This window comes from Dipodomys ordii, unplaced genomic scaffold, assembly GCF_000151885.1.
Source record: "Dipodomys ordii isolate 6190 unplaced genomic scaffold, Dord_2.0 Scaffold62, whole genome shotgun sequence".
NCBI lineage: Eukaryota > Metazoa > Chordata > Mammalia > Rodentia > Heteromyidae > Dipodomys > Dipodomys ordii.
In genome coordinates, this window is record NW_012267278.1 from 5,763,523 (window position 1) to 5,785,725 (window position 22,203).

Consider the following 22,203-nt stretch of genomic DNA (forward strand, 5'->3'; position numbering starts at 1 on the left):
AATTATATTCCTTAAATAAGGTTTTCCCTGATGAAACTTTTTATATCTAAACATAGTTGGAAGACTCTTTTCCAAAAGGAGAATTTCCAAATTACTTCTCATTGTCCTCTATTAAAACAGATACCCTTTAAAACAGACAAATCAAGCTTTTCTCCATTTGTCAGCCGTAGGGGAGTTACATAGTTCAGAAGAAAATAAGATGGATATTCTAAATAGAATGTTTTTTGGATGCCTTTCATGAGACATCAGTGGCTCTTTAAAGAGAGTTTATTGATTCTTCAGGCAACACCTGAGGCAGCCCAAGATCTATTGCTCTGTCACTTTAAAAGCATCAGCAGAGGAGCCACGGTTCCTAGGAGATCTTCCTCTCAAGACCTGAAAATTTCTACAAGCCAATTGCACCTGTCATCTCTTCCTTGATCTGCCGAATCCCGGAGGCCATGTCTGAATGGTTAAAAGCTCTATTTTTTTAAAATGCTTGTTCGAAACAAATTCATTTTTAGGGCAGCAACACTGTCAATGAAAAGGAGGTAGTCAAACCTGTAAACATCTCTGAGAGGGGCGGTGGTCAGGAAGGAGGCAGGGTCAGTGCAAATCTAGAATTGTGGCCCATGGTGATCCCCCCACGCAGCATTTCAGAAACGAACAGAACCGGTGGACTTGGTGGATATTCTGTGCAAGGGAAGTTTACTCCTTCTGGAGAAAGTGACTTCATGTGGGATCCAAAGATATTTCTTTCTTTTTTTTTCAATTTTTTTTTATTGTGAAAATACTTACAAAGAGGTAACAGTTACAGGAGCAAGGTAATGAGTACATTTCTTATACAGCATTGTTGCCTCCTCCTTTGTTTTTCCCCTACCATCCTTTCCCTCACACCTTCTCACTTAGCCCCGCCCCTGCCTAAATTATAATGTTCTTTTTTCGACATAGCATCTTGTACATCTCATTGTTGCAATGGGTCAATCTGTATCTCTATGTAAACAATTTATCTTTTCCTTTCCCCTCCCCAAATTATACCAATATCAAATACAGTGAAAACAGAGGTTATACTGTGGGGGAGGGACATACAAAGCAACAACAACAAAAAATCACATGGTACCTTATAAATACCTTATATAAGTACCTTAAAAACTGTATCCTAGAATCTTGCTTCTTCTGTAAGATAGTTTCTGGTGGCCAGTTTTCAAGATTATACCGGGAAGAGATAGGGTAAAAATATACTCCTTTGAAAGGACAGTCCTTATTCTCCTTTTCCTTCTGATGAAATATGTTTAGATGTGCCTAACTCTATATATTTAGATTATCAAATGCTTTTCAAGTTACATATTAGAGATGAGCTTGTGCGTTTTAGCTGATATTAATCCCAAAATCAGCACATATTAGACTGACTTTTGGGATTTAGCAAATCACTAACTAATCAAGTTGTATAAATATGCATAATCTGGTTATTAAAATATGAGTCTTTGCTTTTCCTGAATAGATGTGCATATATGTATGCAAGCACTAGCTAGTAATCAAACTTCATTTCTGAATTAGCAATTTTTGAGAATCATAGTACAGTTCTATGAACATGTTGCTAAAGATCTAATTGTTTAACTAGCTAACTTACCTGAAATGAATATGCTTCTAAGTGTGTGATTGTCATGACTTCTCAATTTTATTTGTTGGTATTCTTTTATTGACAGACATAGATCACTAAACTGTTTCACTGTTACCTGTGGGAGGTGCCAGATAACCTTGTTAATAACTTGTAGGAAGAACAAATAAACAGAATAGAACACTGCTACCCAATACCAGTGCCTAAACCATGGTACCTACACTGTGAAAGAATCTTATAAATATGCACTGCAAAACTATTCAGGAGGTATAGGAAGGAGGATTTCACTTTGAGGTGAGCACAGGCAAAAACAGTTTCCATTAAAAATTTACTAAAGCAACGAGGGCTGGAGAAGAAGGCACTGAGTTTAACCACAGAGCCAGGAAACACATGAACAACACTAACTAGATAACTGAGCGCTGCATATGAAAATAATACTTCCTGCTCACTCACTCTCTGTGACCTTAGTTGTCAGAGCTGTGCCACTCACACTTTGACTGAGATTCACATCTCCCAAGTTAAGAGGGACTACATATTTCAATTTGGAAGTGAAAACATCCTACTTACAACACAAAAGTTAGTGTGATACACTCCTAAGTCCTCATGGTTCAGAACAAACTAAAATATTCAGATTAATCTTTAAGAACAAGGTTCTACGAAAATCTTCATACAATATACATCTAGAAAACAGCTGGTTACTATCATACATAAATGGGGAATGACCTCAAGGCTTAATGTGAATTAAGCCAGAACCCTGTAAACACCAAACACTCTGTAGATAAAAATGAGAAAAGAAGCCTACCATTTGGTTGAAAAATATTAAGTAATCTTTGCCTCTGGGTGGCTTGAGAATAAAACAAACGAAACAAACAAAAATACTCTCTTGAGAATTTATAGCCATCTTTCCTGAGTTAGGGACTAGAAATAACACTAATTGGTTCTGAAATGCAAAACCTGAACATTTATTTTAAATTGATTCTCAAGTGTCTGCTTGAAGCACAGTCAAATGGTCTCTAGAGGGGGAAATACATTCAATGAAAACCTCAAGGTGATCACAAGATAAAATGTTGGAAAAGTGTTTTCTAAAAAGAGAAAACAAAAAATAAGATTACATGGTACATAGCTAAGGGTGAAAGGATGGAAAACGATTTTGCAAAGCAATACTTTGAAAGCATGCGGGAATAGTTATGCTTTTATCTGATAAAGTAGACTTGAAGACAATATTAGTGAGAATCGACAAAAGGGGTACTTTATTTTATTTTGCCAGGTGTTGCTCAGTACCTGAGTACTGTTGCCTGAGCTTTCTGGGATTAACTTTAGCACATTACTACTTTGGGCCATAGCTCCACTTTTAGTTTTGGGGTGGTTAATTGGAGATAAGAGTCGCAGGGACATTCTTGCTGGGCTGGCTTTGAGCCAGTATCCTCAGATCTCAGCTACCTTAATAAAGGGAACAATCTACTAAGAGCAAATTAGTTGTCAACATATGTTCACTAGTTGTTGGCAGACCCACGTTCATTAAGCCAACATTGTATACTCCAACATAATAATAGTAGGAGACCTCAAGACCACATTTTTACCAAAAGTTAGGTCAACCAAACCAAAAACAAACAAGGAAAAACAAAAAGTAAGAAAAACAAATCTGGACTGGGAAGGTGGCTCAGTGGTAGAGTGCTTGCCTTGCATTCATGAGGCCCTGGGTTCGATTCCTCAGCACCACATAAGCAAAAAGAAAAAAGCCGGAGGTGGCGCTGTGGCTCAAGTGGTAGAGCACTAGCCTTGAGCTAAAGAGCTGAGGGACAGTGCCCAGGCCCAGAGTTCAGGCCCCACGACCGGACCCCCCTCCAAAAAAAGAAAAACAAATCCTTGGAACTAACACCTCAGACCAAATGGACTCAACAGGTGTGCACATATCATTTCGCCCAGCAGCCGCTTCACTGTGCACATTCTTCTTCGAAGCTCATAGAATTTTCTCTAGAAGTCGTATTTTGCAACATAAATCAAGTCTCAGATTTGAGAAAGTTGAATTAGCTCCCCCTACACTGTATCAAACCATAATGGAATTAAACTAAACATGAAGGCACAATAAACCTACCATTATGAGGAAGGGTAGTATTAAGAAATTATCAGATTTATTGTTAGTTTTCTATTTTCCCTAAATTGCTATTTATTCTAATGCAAATAACATCCCACTAGTTTTATTTTCTAATATGTTTTGCTCAGAATAAAATAGGACAGTAGGTTAAAAAGTCAAATAACTTGGCATTAAAAATGAAATGGTGTTAGACAATTTTATTACATAATAAAACATGTTATGATATGCAAATGTAAGCCTAAATTAATAAGGAAAATAGTATTATCCCTGTGCAAAAGGAATTGGTTCCTACAACATAACAGGTACAAATACATTCAAGCAGATTTAATTTTGTGACATAATATTTTTAAATATTTTTGATAAAAAATACTGGAGAATAACTTTAATAATGTCAAATTAGGCATAGATTTATGCCTATATGACACAAATGAAAGGAAGCAAATAATATCTAAAGTTCATTAAAATGTTCTTCTGTACTTGAAGCACAACATATTGAGCCAAACATAAGAGAAATTAATTTATACATGTAATATATAATGGAAAATAGATCTGGATTTGAAAAAAGCATTTTACATACAGTATTCATTCCTCGCCTGAGTATTCAAGTCTGAAAGGTTTCAAAATCAGAAAGGACAATATCCAAAAAATGTAAAGGAAAGAAAAAAGTTGAAATTTATAATATTTCTGGTCCTAAGAATTTTGGAGAACATTATCCAATTTTACAACAGTAAGTAAGAAACAACAAAACATCAACTAGGGAAGGAAGACCAAAAATGTAAATATGTATATTCATATAGTGATATATACATACAGATCAAGTTAACAAGATATTTAGTACTTATAAGTGCTTAAATAAGACTAAGCACACAAAGCTAAATAGTATTTTATTTAGAATATTGTAAATACAATATACATAAATGCTAGAAAAATAAGAATACCAAGAATATGAAATAATATGATTTTTCTGCATGCTTGGAAAAGGATTAATTGAAGAATGCTTGACAGGAAATGTACTCATTACCTTGCTCATGTAATTGTAACCCCTCTGTATGGTATTTTCACAATAAAAATAATAAAAAAGGATTGATTAAAAAATTCTGAAGACATTAAACAAGTATGTCCACTTATTTATTATTAACAGTACAATAAAACATGCTTTACCTACTCGTTCATGTTTGTGAGGTGCCGTATAACATGAAAATTCCCAAATAATGCAAAGCCTCTCACAATCACCATCACTGGATAATTATTAATTACTCTTAAGGCCATCCTAACTGGGTCTTCAACACATGGTATCAGCCCAGAAGCTCATCAAAGGACAAATGGATCAAGATAATGTGACACATTTACACAATGGAAGTTTATACATTCATTAGAAAGAATGATATTGTACCATTTGTAAAGAAATGGGAAGATCTGGAAATTTTTATGCTAAATTAAGTAAGTCAGACCCAGAAGACAAAAGATGCATGTTTTCCCTTATATGTGGATGGTAAATTTAGATTATAAACATATAGGTAATTATGTTGGGTGGTATATAATGTATACAAAAATATTAACTGAAATACAGTAGATCAAGGGAGTACTCAAATAGTGTAGTTCCTTTGAAAGACAAAATTCAACAAAATAAACAGTAAGTGGGTACTTGAAAGGGGACATTGGTGTCAAGGATGAATGATAAGAGAGGAGCAAAATGCAATCAAGAATTCAACAATGCTTGATAAGAAATGTATTCATTATCTTGCCCATGTAATTGTAACCCCTCTATGTATACTTTCACAATAAAAAAAATTAAAAAAAAGAAAAAAAAGAGTTCAATATATAATGAACCCCAAGATAAGGAATCAAGTAGTTTTTCTTTCTTGCTATTGTTTCTAACATATTTATAAGATATTTCTTTGTTGCTTTGTATGTCCCTCCCCCACGGTATAACCCCTGCTTTCACTGTATTTGATGTTGGTATAATTTGTGGAGGGGAAGGGAAAAAACAAATTGTTTAAATGGGGATACAGTTGAACCCATTGCAACAATGAGATGTACAAGTCCTTTTGTTGAAAAACAAACTTTTCAACACTGGCCCCCGGGACAGGGTGGAGGACAGGGGATGGGGACGAGGGGGAGGGGGAGGTGGGAAGGGATGGGAAGGGGAAACAAAGGAGGAGGCAACAATGTTTGGTAAGAAATGTACTCATTACCTTGCCCAATGAATTGCAACCCCTCTGTACGGTATTTTCACAATTTTTTTTAAAAGAATAAATGTTAAGATCAAGAACTAAAAAAAAAAAAAGAAGATTTCAATATATATGCTAAAAGATTAAGAAGAGTGAAGGAAGAAGTAAGTAGGGGAGGGATGGATGAGAAAGCTGATAGGGGTGACATATATCAAGATGCACTGTGTTCATAAACTGCTTTGTTAAATGGCAATTCCTTTGTAGAACTACTTAAAGATAATTTTAAAAACCATAAATAAAATAAAATATGTTATCAGTAACACAAAGAGAAGAATAGATCTGGTTAATAGAGCCTGTTTAACTATATTAAAGACTCAAAGACTTACATTGCCAACTAAGTGAAATGTTTAAGTTAAAGGAATGCCTTTTGGCATTTGGTCAATATTGTTGTAGTCCTGCTTTAATTGATTATAGTGCCAGCTAATTTTATGCTTGAGGAACAGATAAATTCAGACTAAACATCAGCAATTCTCAATTAATATCTGACTTATTATATTTAATAGTAGAAGTAGTAGTATGGAAGAATGAGCAGAGTTAATAGTTAAAGGTTGTTTACATAATTTAAGGAACCAGCCAGAACACGTGACATGAGTGATGATTGGGGTTCAGAATTTTACGAACTGAGCTTAAGAAACAATTCAGCACCCAGGAAAGAGTATATGAGACACTAGGGAGGACATTGTAAAAGGATACAATTTAGGATAAATTAGGAATAAAATGTGCTGGGGAAAGTGAGACAGATGATGATTGATATGTAAACACGAAGAACTCATACCTGATTTAACAATGTGAAGTTATTATTATTATTATTTTTTGGATCTGGTCATGGGCCTGAACTCTGTCCCTCAGCTCTTCAGCTCAAGGCTAGCGCTCTACCACTTGAGCCACAGCGCCACCTCCGGCTTTTTTCTTTTTGCTTATGTGGTGCTGAGGAATCAAACCCAGGGCCTCAGGCGTGCAAAGCAAGCGCTCTACCACTGAGCCACCTTCCCAGCCCCACAATGTGAGGTTATTATCACCAAGTTGTATATGATGGAACTTTATCTTCAGTAGTAAGGTGCTAACTGGTACATTTCACCCAGAAACCATGGTTTGTGACAGACATTCATATCGTCAACAATGTATAATATTACATGCAGAATAAATAGACCACCTTTTATTTAAGGAAATACATGCATTTCTATATCTGAGGCAGCTCAGAGATTTATGAAGTGTCATGTACTGTTCTATAGACTTTGCCCTAGTCTATAATTTTAGCAACGAGGTGAATATCTTGGTATTCTGCTTCTATAGAGAGAAATATGTGGTAGACCCAAGGTCAAACACCCCATGACAGAACCAAAAATATAGGTATTCATGTTCTCTAGTAGTAGGATCAGTTCTTTGTCATCAATTAAACAAGTAATTTTTGTATCAGACTCTCCTGTAATATCTTACCTACATAATGCATAGAGCTGAAAATATTTAAAAAATTTAAATACCATAAAAGTATATTGAGCCAGATAAAATATTAAGAGAATCAGAGGGTGTGTTAAAGGATAATGTAAACATTGTTTTTTCTCTCCCCTTCCACAAATCATACTGACATCAAATACAGTGAAAACAGGGGTTATACCATGGGGGAGGAACATACAAAGCAACAAAAAAAATCACATGGTGCCTTATAAATATGTTAGAAACAATAGCAAGAAAGGAAATACCACTTGTGTCCCTATCTTGGGGTTTATTTTCTTAACTTCATCTTATCTGGTCATATGTCTATAGCTGTTAACCTTTTCTGCTTGTCCTAGACATATACTAGTTATTGCAAATAAGGGAAACCATGTGACCTATGTCTCTTTGGGCCTGGCTTACTTCATTTAATATAATTTTTTCCAAGTCTTTCCATTTCCTAACAAATGGGGCGATGTCATTCTTTCTAATGGAGGCATAAAAATCCATTATATACATACACACGCACACACACACACACACACACACACACACACACACACATATCACATTTTCTTGATCCATTCATTTACTGAGGGGCATCTGGGTTGGTTCCATATCTGAGCTATGGTAAAAAAAATGTTTAAATAGGGATACAGGTTGAGCTATTGTAATAATGAGATGTACAAAACACGATGTTGAAAAATAAACTTTGCAATTTTGCTGGCTGGGGAGGGGAAAGTATAGTTGTAGAGGTGGGAGGGAAGGGATAGTAGGGGAAAACTAAAGGAGGAGGTAACAACAATGCTTGATAAGAAATGTACTCATTACCTTGCCCATGTAACTGTAACCCCTCTGCACAGTATTTTCACAATAAAAACTTAATATAAAAAAATTTAAAAGGATAATGTAAAATAAGACATAAACATTTATTTGAAAAATACTATTGAATATATTCTATTTTCTCCATTCTCCCACTTGGTCTGAACTAAGTCAAAATGAAAATGAAGATATATAGAAAATGATGGGTTAAAATTGCATAAATGCTTTCAAATTATTTCATATTCTTGGCACTTGAGTTTCTGCATATAACCTATGTCTCAATTTTATAATTAAGATCAGATACCTATTTTCTTCAATGGATGAGTATAGATAGATAGATAGAGATATATACATATACATTCACACACATATACACAGAAACAACTTCCACACACACAAACATACACATACACCCTTACACACACATTCCTTACAAGGTACATAGCTAGTGTATCAAGTTTGAGAGAAGCTCTTTGGAAGTTCGTTGCTAGAGCAACCATGTTTACTCAAAGCACAGATTTCTGGGTGATGACTTGGTTCCCATATCTATTCACAAAGAGGAAGATTCATGTTTGTGATGAGAAATCAACTGTTTTGTTTTGTTTTTGATATGCAGGAATTTGACTTGAGGATGTTACCTATTTTCTTTTTCTTCAAAATTATTTTTCTTAATCAACACTAAAGGACTGTCCATAATGGACTTAGATAAAACCTAAGTTGGGATTAAATTATGAGTGCTGCTCATCAGGAATTAAAGATAGTTTCATGAATTTCTGCATTATAGAGCTGATATACTAACCTATTTTGTTGACAAGGAGCATAATAAAATGATTATGTATGTTCAAGGGTTATAGAGGGGGGGAAGAAAATTTTTGCTTAATACACGTTTGGTAGAAAATGTGTTTCTCTGTAAAAGATGACTGATGGCTCAAAAATTCTATAACTAAATAACTATTCCCATGTCTTAGATGTTAAATTAGCAACATAGACAAGAATAAGATCCTTTGTAGCTATAGCTTTTACAATTTTGGCAAAATGTGAATGATAAAAATTACAAATAATGTACATAACTGTACTTCTAAACTATAATGTCATTTTCTGTGAGTGTATACATAGTATCAGGATTAATGGATCATATTTTTAACTTTTAAAGCAAACTCTATATTGAGTCCCATAATGGCAGTAATAATTTTAATTTTTAAAAATTTTTATTTCTTGTTGATGCACATAATCCCTTGCCTAAACTTCTTCACCAATATTATCTTTGTCCTTTTGATAAAAAACATTTTAACTTGTTATTAGAGTGAAGAGATATTTCCATGTGGTTTTGAGTCATCTTTCCTTGATAATTAATAATGCTGACCCTTATTTCACATATCTCTTGGCTATTTGTATACTTCTTTTTGCTCTCTAATGGTGCATACTCATAAAAAATATCCAATAAATTTTCACCAGAAACAACTTTTTCCCCATTTTTATTTTGTCAATGCTATCAGAGACTCTCTTTTTCCATCATTGCTTTGTAAAAATTTCCATCAGAGTCATTTGAATTAAAAATTATAATCTAAAACTGGTTTTCCAACTATAATAGTTTTAAATTTACAATTTGCTTTTCATAATGTAGTGTAGTTAAAAATCTGTGTTATGCTTTAACCACATTGGGAAGGGGGAGGATTCAACTCTAATAAAACAAAACATGGCTACCTTTCATCATGCTACACAATGTATGCCTTTATTACACAAAATATATGAAAAAGTTTGAAAATTCAGATGAGTCGTTCCTTCTCTTTTGTTCTCCCCAAAGAGCTGCTGATGGTAAAATTTGCAGAGCCTGAAGTGGATTTATGTAATTAACTTGGTTGCAAGCCATCTTTCCCATAGGTCAAGCCAATTAAGGGATAACTAAGGGAGACATGGTCTCACCGAGTGGCATATGGCACAGGGACACTAATGCTCACTGGAGGGAGAAAGCAAAGTCATATGGATTATAACTTTGAAATGAAATGAAATTAGACATGGAGCACTTGGAATGCATATTGCTCCTCCCTGTTGGCTTTTGTTTACTTTCTGTTTAACTTGTCCTTCTTGCTTGCTTTCTTTCAGTTCCTTCCATCAACATTGATGAGTGGGAGGGAGAAGTAGGAGGCTAGTACTGGATGGTTTCCATCCCTGCTGGGATTCTCCACATGGAGGCAGATTGCTCACTCCCTGGGCTTCTTGGTATTTAACCTCCCCTCCCCACTCCTTCCCAGTTTCTATATTGTTGGTTCTAGAGATTGTTAACGAAAATGACATCTTTCGAATTCAGAAAGCTAGGAACTGAGCCTAAACACAACAGGTAGATATTCACAGGGGAGAGTCTGTAAATCAGGCCACACCTTTGAATAAAACATTAAAAAAAATAACATATAAGAGAAACAACTTGATGGATAATGTTTACTGTAGTCCATACTGATAATAAGAAAGTGACTGTCTTGATACATTTCCTCTACAAAGTTAGGACAAAAAGGAGAGAACTTTAAACATAAGAGGCCTAAATAGGGATGTGGAGTCACTCATCACTTAATGAAATCCTTGAATTGTGTCAATCACATTAGAGTGATAGGGTGTAAATGGTTAGACTCATAAAGGTGCAAATGTCACCTGCTTAATTAAAAGACTATCAAGTAGCACAATAGGATCAATTTCAGATTGCAAAACAATTTGCCATCCACTGTGATGAAATTCTAGTGCTCACTCCCCCGTTGGTTCCCTTGGTTTGGCTTTGCTTGCTTGTCCAAAATTGTTGAAACCTAAGCTAATGAAGTGGAGAATTAAGACCTTTTTAAAAAGTTGTTATTGCCACAAAGGTAATTTTTTAAATTATTCAGAGTACAGTTGAGATTTATTTTACTTCTATCCAACTAACTGGCTGTGTGACTTCAAACATGTCTTTTTAAATTTCATATTTACATATTTATTGTTATTATAATGGTGATATACAGAGGGGTTACAGTTATGTAAGTCAGGTAATAAGTACATTTCTTTGTGAGCAGTCTCATCCCTTCCCTCTATTTCTTCCAGTGTTTCCCTCCTGGCCCTACTCACAAGTTGGGTAGTTTATTTTTAACAAAGTATCTAATGAGGACAACTGCTGTATTATTTCACCTTTTGTCCCATCCTTTCTCTTTCCCCTTCCTCTCCCCCAAACTGATAAGCATACAAACAAGACAAAAGGTACAGAAAACAGCCGCAATGAATAATAGCAAGAAAAAAAATCTCTTATTTCTATTTCTTGGGGTTCATTTCAATATATATTATTTTCTATAATTATATGCACATACCTATTGAGCCTTTGTGATCTTCTCCCAAGAATATCCTCCTTTGGTCTTACTGTGTGAATGTCAAGAGACCCCAAGCAGATCTTAGTTGACATATCTGTGCCTCAGTTTTTTAAATTGCTTCATAACAGGAGCCTGAGGTTGACTTTCACATTGAAAAAATTTGTTCATCATGTTTACATAAAAAAATGAGGAGTCAAGGTTGAGGTGAGAAGATATTTAACAAGGTAAGTTTGATAAGTGAGTTTTTAAACTAAAAACAATTGATCTTTTGCAGATGATTGTGTATTGTGCCTTGTGGTACTTTTCCACTTGTACATAGATCTTCCTTGCTAGCCACAGTAGAATTATTCAAATGCCATCCTTGCCAATACCTCTCTCACAATGCCTTTGCCTGTCATTGAGTTACTTGCATCACAGGGCCTTTGTTGTTTCAGACTGTGCTGTGTGGAACCTCTAGATACTTAGTCCTGCCTAATCATATGGTTGATTTTTCCCCTCACATACACAAAATGCTTTCTTACAGTTTTTCTATTCTGAAGTCTAAGTCCTATTAAGAAATCCAGCGTTCATCTGTGACATTGATCAAGATACATTGTACTCATAAGTGACATGTTGAATTGAAAACCTTTTGTACAAATAAAAAATGTAGGTATAATATGAATATGGAGAAAGCTAGCATTTTTACTCTGAAAGAGGTAGAGGAATAGGAAGATAAATTTTCTCTATTGGATATTGCTGTGATTGGAATTACAAATACTTAAGGTTAACTATACCATTTATAGTTTAATTTCTTGACATTTCCCTTAAATTTAAATAAACAAATAGCTCATTTTATGGCTGTTTTTATTCTCTTAAAAAAATCCATAACCAAACATGTATTTCAGAAGCTTGCATCTCACTATGGACAAAAGAGTTTTTATCGTAATTACTGATACAATGTTCAGAGACTCAACAATGTTACCACAGTTACTTTTTTTCTTTAAAATGCTACTAGCCAAACTAGAAAGGGGTAACTAAAATATGGTAGCAGAATTACTTCATTAAAAAAAATAATAAAGGTGGGTGTAGCAGGCTTCTGCCGCAGCTCTATATTTACAGTGAAATGTGAATTGTAGGCAGTTTGTGTTGAAAGTGACAGAATTTCTATCAAGTTCTACATCAGCTGCTGCTCGCTGCAGTCAGAATGATCATCCCTCACTGGGCTGTCTTGCTTTATTATATCAATTAGCAAACAATCTGTTTTGTTGGCACATGATACAATTAGGATGCAAAACACAGTGACTGAGAAGCAAAACATTTTTCAGAGAGAAGGCTGTTCTGCCCAAGCATAGGGAGGGGAAAGCAGTGTCATTTTCCTGTCTGTCAGTCTTTAATTTTTCAGTGATGTCAGATTATTGATAGAAGTAATCACATTAGATTTGATGTTGTTCTTGCTTTTCAGACTCATTCTTATAGTTGAATTTTAAAGTGAATATCTCTTATTTCACTTTAAAAAGATTTTTTGGAATATTTTAGAATTTATTTATGTTATTTTCTACATTTTTAAAGCATCACATCCCACATAAAGCAGGAGAAATGGGACACTAGAGGGCACTAATGAGCTACACACTTGGGTTTTATTTATTTTTCATTTACCAATATAATTTGCATATCTTTAGGGATGTTTATCACTGCTTAAATCTGATGTGTTTGAGACTACTCATTTTTGTTTCTTTGTTGTTCTTTTATTTTTTTGAAAAAGACAAGCTTATTTGGTATTTTTCAATGACCAGGAAAGTTCCAGACCTTTAGGTTCATTATTTTGATAAGCTTTGTCCCACATGGATTGTCTGGGTGGCCTTTATATTGTTATTGAAATCCTTTGATCTTGTCCTATGACATTTCTGACATTTTTGTGAAAGAGCAACTCCACAGCTGCTAGTGATTGCTACTTAAGCCAATTGTAAGGGCTTCAGTATATACACAAATCACTGCTGGGTATTTCTTTTAAGCCACATTTAAACCCTAGTCTCCAGAGGTGAAAGGCAAGATATTAAGTAATCTGCCACCTGGCTCTTTCTAACTAACATGATTGGTAGAGAGTATAAATTCATCTTGAAGAATATACAAGAACAATTTCACTTAAAAGGTCAAATGAAATTTATGCTTCATGCTTAAAACTTTAGCATTTCAATTATCTTTAAAAGTCAAAAATAATATAAGGGATTCTAAAATGTACTTTTAGAGAACACACATTTTTAGTTTTCAAACTAAATCAACCAAATGTATTGGCATTTTTGGGGTATATTTTTCTTGCTCCTTTCTTTACAAGATTCTATTTTAAAATTTACAATCTATGATAGCAGGAATATTTTTTCTTTCTTTAATTTCTACTATTGTTTGGATACTTCTTTCCTTTGAATTGCCTTCTCTTTTGAAATATGAGCTATTAAAATCATGAGTGCACAATGAAACAGTTATTTTAAAAGCACATGATGAATATAAGAAATTAATAACAGTAATTATCATATTAATAGGCATGGATACAGTAATAGTGAGATGCAAGTAAAAACCTCAATCATCAAGTCCAATCTGTTTAAATTTAACATTTTACAGTCAATTATTTCTTGATTCCTACTCCCAACTACTCAGTCTCATTTCTCAATTACAAAAATACAGATTTCCAAATGTACATTTTATAGAGTATGTGGTTATTTGGTTACCCATTTGTTTGCTTTCTTAAACCATTTGGGTCAATAGAACTATCTAAAAGTAAGACAATGAACTTCACCATACTTCTCACACATTATCCTGAGATGTTTGAAGTACTAATGGGATCATTTGAATCATGTTCCTGAGTCCCACCTCCCCTCCAACTCATGACACAGTGTTACCTTTGCCATTTTGCCTGTTTGTTGAAGCATTGCTTAAAGTGTGATTGGAAGAGTTTCCCCAGTTAGAGAATGGAGTGGGGGAACCAAGGAAATCAGGGCACTGTTAAGTCACCTTTGCTATGCCAATCCTCTGTGTTCCAGTCTGTTGTCTATGCACATCAAGTTCAAACTGCTTTAAAAACATGCACTCTTTAACTATCATATCTAATAGCTAAGATCTACTAGAGCTAATGGATCAGGTGGTATTAAAGTGGATAAGCAACCTGATTGGCTTCATGATGGCAGTCAGTAGAAGAGCCAGTCCAGCTCAGGAAACTACATTTGTATGGTTCTTTCTGGCAAACTCCCAGCTAGAGGTAGATCTATTGCTGCTTAGTCATGTGGTGTAACTTCTAATTATTATAGGTATTTATTAAAAGAAGTTTGTTTTATGTCAATGAACATGGTATTAAAATTATCTTTTCTCCAGCATCATTGAGGCATAACTGACACTGTACAATGTGATATGTTGATAAAAGAATGCATTGTGAAATGACCAGGCTCAGGCTGATAGCTCAAAAAGCTCCTTGTTTCATGTGGTAAGATATTTAAGATGGACTATCCTAACACGTTTTGTATGTATGATTTGTATTTTGAACTATAGTTACCATGCTGCACCATGATCTTCAGAGCCATTCATAACTGCCAATTTGCACATTTGACAACTCACCCATGTTTCCAGGCCAAACCACTTATAATTGGTCTTCTATCCTATGCTTAAATGTACTCAATAATTTTAAAGTCCATATATAAATGATATTATTAAGTTCTTTTCCTTCTGTGTCTGGCTGATTTTACGTAGTATAATGTTCTCCAGGCTCATTCATTTATAAAGTCTTTACTGTCAAGATCTCCTGTTTGAGGCCAAGTACACACACACACACACACACACACACACACAAACAAACACACGCACATACATACGTACATTTATTCTACAATATTTTTCTGTCTACCAATTAATATTTAGGGTGTTTCCGTATTGTAACTCTCCTAATGTAGCAGTGACTACGGTATGATAGCCCTCTCTTGACATTAGTAATAACTGCATATCAAATGACAGTTTTGTTTGTAATTTTTGATATTATTTATTATTAAATAATATTAATATTTTATTACTTTATTTTCATGCTAATTTAATAATGTTTATAATAGTTGGATTTTCCTCCCCAGTACAGAAAGATTTACTTTTCTTCACATTCCCATTGACATTTGGTATTTCTTTTACTTTTTTAAATAACCATCTTAACAAATATAAGACTAATTCTCCTTTCGAGATGTTTATGTTTCACTTGAAACTATATTGACTATCCTTTTTTATTAGCCATTTTTATGTAAATTGAGAATGTTTTCAAATAAAATTTATATAGCAGCTTTTATTATCTTCTGAATAAAAAAGTTCCTAGCTATTTAAACATGTGTATTTGGAATATACTTATGTTTTTATATGCCTTGCTTTTGGAATATTGGCAAAAGAAATGTACTCATTATCTTACTCATGTAACTGTAAATCCTCTCTACAGATCTTTACAAGAAAATAAAATTTAAAAAATCCAAAACAGCTAGTAGAGCTAATGTTTGACTGTTCCTATCACAAAGAATTTCAGAAATGTCTGAGATAATAGATGATCTAAGTACTATCAGTATAAATATATAAATAACTCCCCAAACATCACACTGTATCCTATAAATTGCTATCCATCAATAAAATTGTTAAATATTTCATATAAAAAGAGGTCAGAAAGAACTGGCAAATACAATAAAATTCTTCCTTGCTGCAAGATTTGATACACTCAATTGTTTTTCTTCCTAGTAGGAAAGATACCACTTAAAACACTGGATGGATTCATATGCTTTTAAAAAAATTAATTCATGACAATCCCAACTGAAGGACTAAGTCTTCAAGTAAAATAAGCATGAATTTCATAAATGTTTTCTTAAAGTCACAAATGCAGTTCTTTAGCAATTTGGTCAAGCTTTTATGATTGGATGTATTCATATGAAAAGCTTCAAAATTAATATTAAATATGCTCATTTATTTAAGTCATTTCAGTCATTTGTTTTCTCTATTACATGTATACATTTGGTAATGCCCCACTTGGTTAATTGCTACATTTTGAACTTTTAGCAAGATGTAATTTATAGACCTAATTTATCATTATTTAATTATAATAAATCCAATCAGACATATGTAGAAATAGTTGTGGATGCCAGGTGGATAAATGAGAAAGGTTTTCAGGGATCACAAAGATATTGACACCACAAGAACATATTTTGTCATAAAACTTACATTTAGGAGGCTATGCTACCTCAGCAAATAAAAGACTTTGGCTTTGTGGTATAAAGAAAAGCCTATAGCACATTATTACTTTAAAACAGTATCTTTATTATGGAGGAGACTGTTAAAATTTTGCAAGAAAACAAGACCCTAGAAGAGCCTGGTGAATGGATTTTAAAATAAGCATTTCACATGAGAAAAGCAAACACCTCTATCCCACTATGATGAAAATACATGACTGTTCAATTTGGTGATCACATGCAGCATCTACCTCAGCTCCAGTTGCAATGCAGCCCAAATGTTCTGCTAGGACTGTATCAGGAATAGGAAAGTCTGTTCAGCTCTGCATTACCTATTAAAATATCAAGAGCAAACTGAGATACCACTGTACCACTCATCCAATAGAGTCAAAATTGAAGATGAATGGATCAAGAAAATGTGATATAGATTTATGGAATTCTATGCTTTCATCAGAAAGAATGACAGCACCCCATTTGTAAGGAAATGGAAGGTCTTGGGAAAAAAAATCATAATAAGTGAAGTAAGCCAGACCCAAAGAAACATAGGTCCCATAGTTTCCCTTATTTGTAATAATTAGTCTACATCTAGTATAATTTTAGCAGATGAGCAGAATAACTCAATAGCTATGTACATATGACCATATAAGATGATGTTAAGCAAAATGAACTTCAAGATGTGGATACAAGAGGTTTTTCTTTGTTGTTGTTGTTCTTAATGCACAACATCATTACTTTTTGTTTGTTTGTCTTTTTCCACTTATTGTTTATCCCTTGCTGTCACTGTATCCAATTTTGTACCCTGGGTATTGCATATATGTTTATCTGAATTAAGGAAGGGAAGGGAAACAACAAAACGGAGAGACAAAGGACAAAGTGGGAATGTATGCAACAGCAATACTCACAAGATACTATGTTGGAAATGTTTATAGAACTTGGGGAGATGGGGAGGAGAGAAAGGGGGGGGAAATGAGAGAGAGGATAACAAATTAGACAAGAAATGTACACATTACCTTACTTATGTAACTGTAACCCCTCTGTATAGCACCTTGACAATTAAACTAAAATTTAAAAAACGAATGGGATTTTTGATAAAGATTTTCAGACTGACACTGAGGGTGTTTTAGGAAGAAATCTGAGGTCTAACTCATAACATTAACACGAAGAAAAAAAGAAAGGAAGAGACCTTTAATGAAAATTATCTCATGAGTATTTAAGACAATTTTTTTTGTATGTTAGATTATTTTGTTCTCAATCTGTAAGGGAGAGTTTCAACATAAGCCAATCGACCTAAAATATAGGGAAAAGTGATTCTGTGGAATGGTACAATAGAATAGTGTATGTGTGGTTGATTAGATTACTCATCAAGCATAGACCCCATAAACACAGAATAACCATCTTGTTCATGGTTATATGTGGCATGGGTGTGTCTGTGTGTGCAATGTGTACATAAGAAGTGATTAAGGAGAGGGTTAGAAGCTATTTTATCATGAAATTCTCAGAGTCCTTGAGAGATCAATCATATGGGCAAAGGAAACCTGTGTGACTCATCTGAAGATATGATCTCAGAAGACAAATTCACATACAGAGCTGTAAGTAGACAAACAAACTTGCATCATAACTTAGTTAATAGCAGCACCTCTTTGATTGGTTTCAAGGCCCTAGGTTTACAAGACATGCTCATCCTAGCATCCCACTTCACGGCCTAGAGCTATCTCTCAGAGCAGTTCAATGTCCATTCCCCCAAACACTGAAATGTAAAGTATGGAGCAGACCAAGCCTGTAAAGCCTTTCCTATGCAATATAAAAGCTGCAAATATTTGTTGACTTTGGCCAATTATTAGAGGAAAACTGATACCAAAATTTGCTTTATTTTAGATGTTGAACACATAGGTTTGTTTGAAAAATTAAGATCTTAGCCTCTAGCTCCTTTAGAAAGAGAAACTGTAAACTGAAAGCAGAAAGGCAAAAATGAAACTTATTTTTCTGTTTATTTTCTTGATGTGAAGAATCTCTAAATTCAGAATTGTCATTCTTTTCAATGATAAGTATTGCTACAAATCGAAAAAAAGAGAAACTTTAGAAGGAATAAACATTGACACACAACAGGTCACAATATACCTTTCTTGGCAAATTTTGGGATTATGGTTAATATTCAGGTACAAATTGCCATTCAGAGGCAATTCTACAGTTACATCGTACAACTGCAGTTCAGTAATTATTGGAAAAGTTGGAGGTAAGGTGTGAAAAGTACAAGCAGAGCTGAGACCAAGGGAAGGGCTAATTAGCAAACATCTACAGCTTGAAATCTGACTTCAAAAGAACTTGGCTCTTCCCAGGGAATAAAGATTGCTTGTGTACACAACAGGCTAAAACAGTCAATCATTTTCTTAAAAACAAAAACAGAGCAAGTCATTAGCTCCATAATAATGCTGTAAGAAATTTCCATAAACAATAACTTAATACATTTATTATCACATAGCTCTCTATGTCAGAAATATGAGGTGATTCTTAGCTGGCTAATGTGAATGTCTAGGCCAATCTATAGTCCCATTAACAGAATCCAGAGGGTACCTGCATTGTTAGGGTCTTGGCAGAGTTCCTCCATCTTCAAATTTCATAGACCTAACCTCTGAATCTATTTTCAGAATATTTCTCCCTGCACCAAAGCCCTAAGTTTCCTTATCAGATTTTGCTGATATTGCTTGTGATGTCCACTGGCACTTTTGAGGATGTTTGATCTACCTGAACAACCAACGTAAATGTGCTTCCCATCCCACCTCAGACTTAACATCATCAAAGTTGTAAAATCTCTTTGCAGGTATGGTTCCATGTTCACAGATTCTGGTGATTTGGATACGACACTGGGAGGGGGAAGTATTCTATCTACCACCCCGGGAGTTCAGCCATCTAGGAGAAGAGCTGGGATAGAGCCCTACATTCTAATGCTGGAGATCCATTGCAGTTCCAAAAGAGTGTGGCCACAACCTTATTTTTCCAGAGCTTGTCGTAAATGAGTAACTGGGCATTATCAGTGGAAAGTTTTGTGCTTCCAGAAAGATATCAGTAATTTATGAAACACATCATACAAAGTACAAACTCAAGTTAACCAGAATGTAATGTGTAGCATAAAAGCTAGAATTTCTTCCCTATTTACTTCATATGGGAAACGGATACCCCTTTCCACTGGCCAAAATCTTTATTTCCAAATCATTAATCTACTATTATATTTATATTTCTATATATATACTTTTATGGTGTTTAGAACAAACACAAGACTAATAGCAAGAATTTACTTTTAAAGTTGTAATCGAATCATTAGTTGGAAATCAGTTTAATATTAATAAAAATCTAATGCAAAAGGTGATGAAACCTGTCCATTCTACAACAGAAACCATCCTTAAATATTTGAAATTCCTTTAGATGGACCTGGTCTTCTTTCAAAATACTATCAACATCAGTAAAGAGGTAGCATATTTTCAAATAAATATTTATCAGATGCTACCTTTATTACTACATACAAATCAAAATACGTTGAATAAAGCTAAAATAAATAACAGTATTAGAACTTTTTGAAAGTAAGCAATTTAAATAAGAGATTGTCTCCCCAGACCACACCTTGTCATTTCTGATATGAGTGTAATTTTTATTAGCTTAATTTATTGACATCAGAAACTGACAATTGACGCATTGTAGAAGTGTTTGTGTAGTGGGGACATAGATTACTTTGAATAACTTGTGCATTTGCTGAAAAAATTCTTCACAAGGGTAATGAAATAGTAAAGGAATAGTGATTTACTTGGGAAAACTTCTTTCTTCTTCAAAATTCCTAATTTTCCAAGATATTTTTAATAATCAGTATTCCTATAACCTTTGAATTCCAAATATTTCTCTATTGTATCTTAATGGGAGGATTGGATGCCACAGGTAAAGTTTCTCCCCAGAACACCTTCAGTGAGACAATTATTTATCAAATCAGGAATGTATCATGTGAATTGATCTTCTGGTGAAAAACAAGATGTGATTTTACATATTTTCCAGAAGACAATTTCATGAATCTTTTCCTTGAGTGCATCTCAAAGTCAGAAATAAAATGATATTTTTAGTACCAATTCATGCTGCTCATAACTGCATTTTAGTTTTAAGTTCATCAAGTACAGTATAACAAAAAAGTGATATTGCTTTTGGTCCTTGAAGTTTCCATTTCATTGTGTTCAAAGATTTCACTTTTACTGCCAAATATGCCAAGCTCCCCTAAATTTATCTTGTTCAAAGTCTGAAACTGTTCATCGTTCCCCAGGTGTTCCACAAATAGGGCAATAGCCTCTATCAGCTCATAAATCTATGGATACACATATCTCTCATACAATGAATTAGAATGTTCTGTAAAATGATTTTGCATCTGTATTACAATACACAAAATAATGAAGGTCCTCTGATTTTGACTTTAAAGAATATAACTGCACTCTTGTGGTTGAAAATAAAGTTATCTATGAACTTACATTGTGATTTAGAAGCCAGGGATTAAACAGCCAAAGATGCACATATAGTATTCCTTCAAAATATAGGGTTGTAGGGATTTTCTATCATGAAAACTTTTGATTTTAAACTCAGATTCATATATATATATATATATAATTTTATTGCAAGATATATATGTCTTTGTACATGTGACACAAAGATCCAAACAATAATTGATATCAGTTTTAGTTTGCAAATTATAACGGGTAACATTTCTTCCATTTAAGGAGTATATAGCTTTAGCATTATTGAGTGCAGTTTGTTTTGTCAGTATATATTTGGAATTAATACAAAAGACATTGGATGGTGATAGTGGTCGTTATAATGTCACCACTATAGAAGTATCTCCAAATTGTCTAAGTTGGATATATGCAGATTTTATTTATTATTTCTTACTAAGGATATAAAATGTAAAGAGTCTTCTACACAAAAGCTAGTATTCAAAAATGGAATGATTAAATTTTTGCAAGATCATGATACTTGCTAAATCATTAATCCAGTGCTTAATAGTACAATAAAAAAAGGTATATATCATGATAATTCTTCATCATAGTGCATTCTCATTATTGAGGAGAAATGGTTTTATATTTTTTGTGTAGTATGAAGTTTTCTATGCATTTGTTAAGTATCTAAAAGAACAGCATTGTATAAAAGTTTTACAGCTTTTGATGCTCTTGAAAACAGGCTCCATTTATGTCATTGTCTGTACTATACAATATTGGATGGTATTGAAAAATGCTATCTAAAATTCTAAATACAGGTGGACCTGTTGCAACAATGAGAAGTACAAGTTGTCATGTCCAAAACGAGCTTTACAACGTCGGTTGGGGGAGGTAGGGGGGAAGGAGAAGAATTGGGATTGGGGGGGAGGGGGGAGGCTGGGAAGGGATGTGAAGGGTAAACAAAAGGAGGAGGCTGCAATGCTTGGTAAGAAATGTACGCATTATCCTGCCCATGTAATTGTAACCCCTCTGTA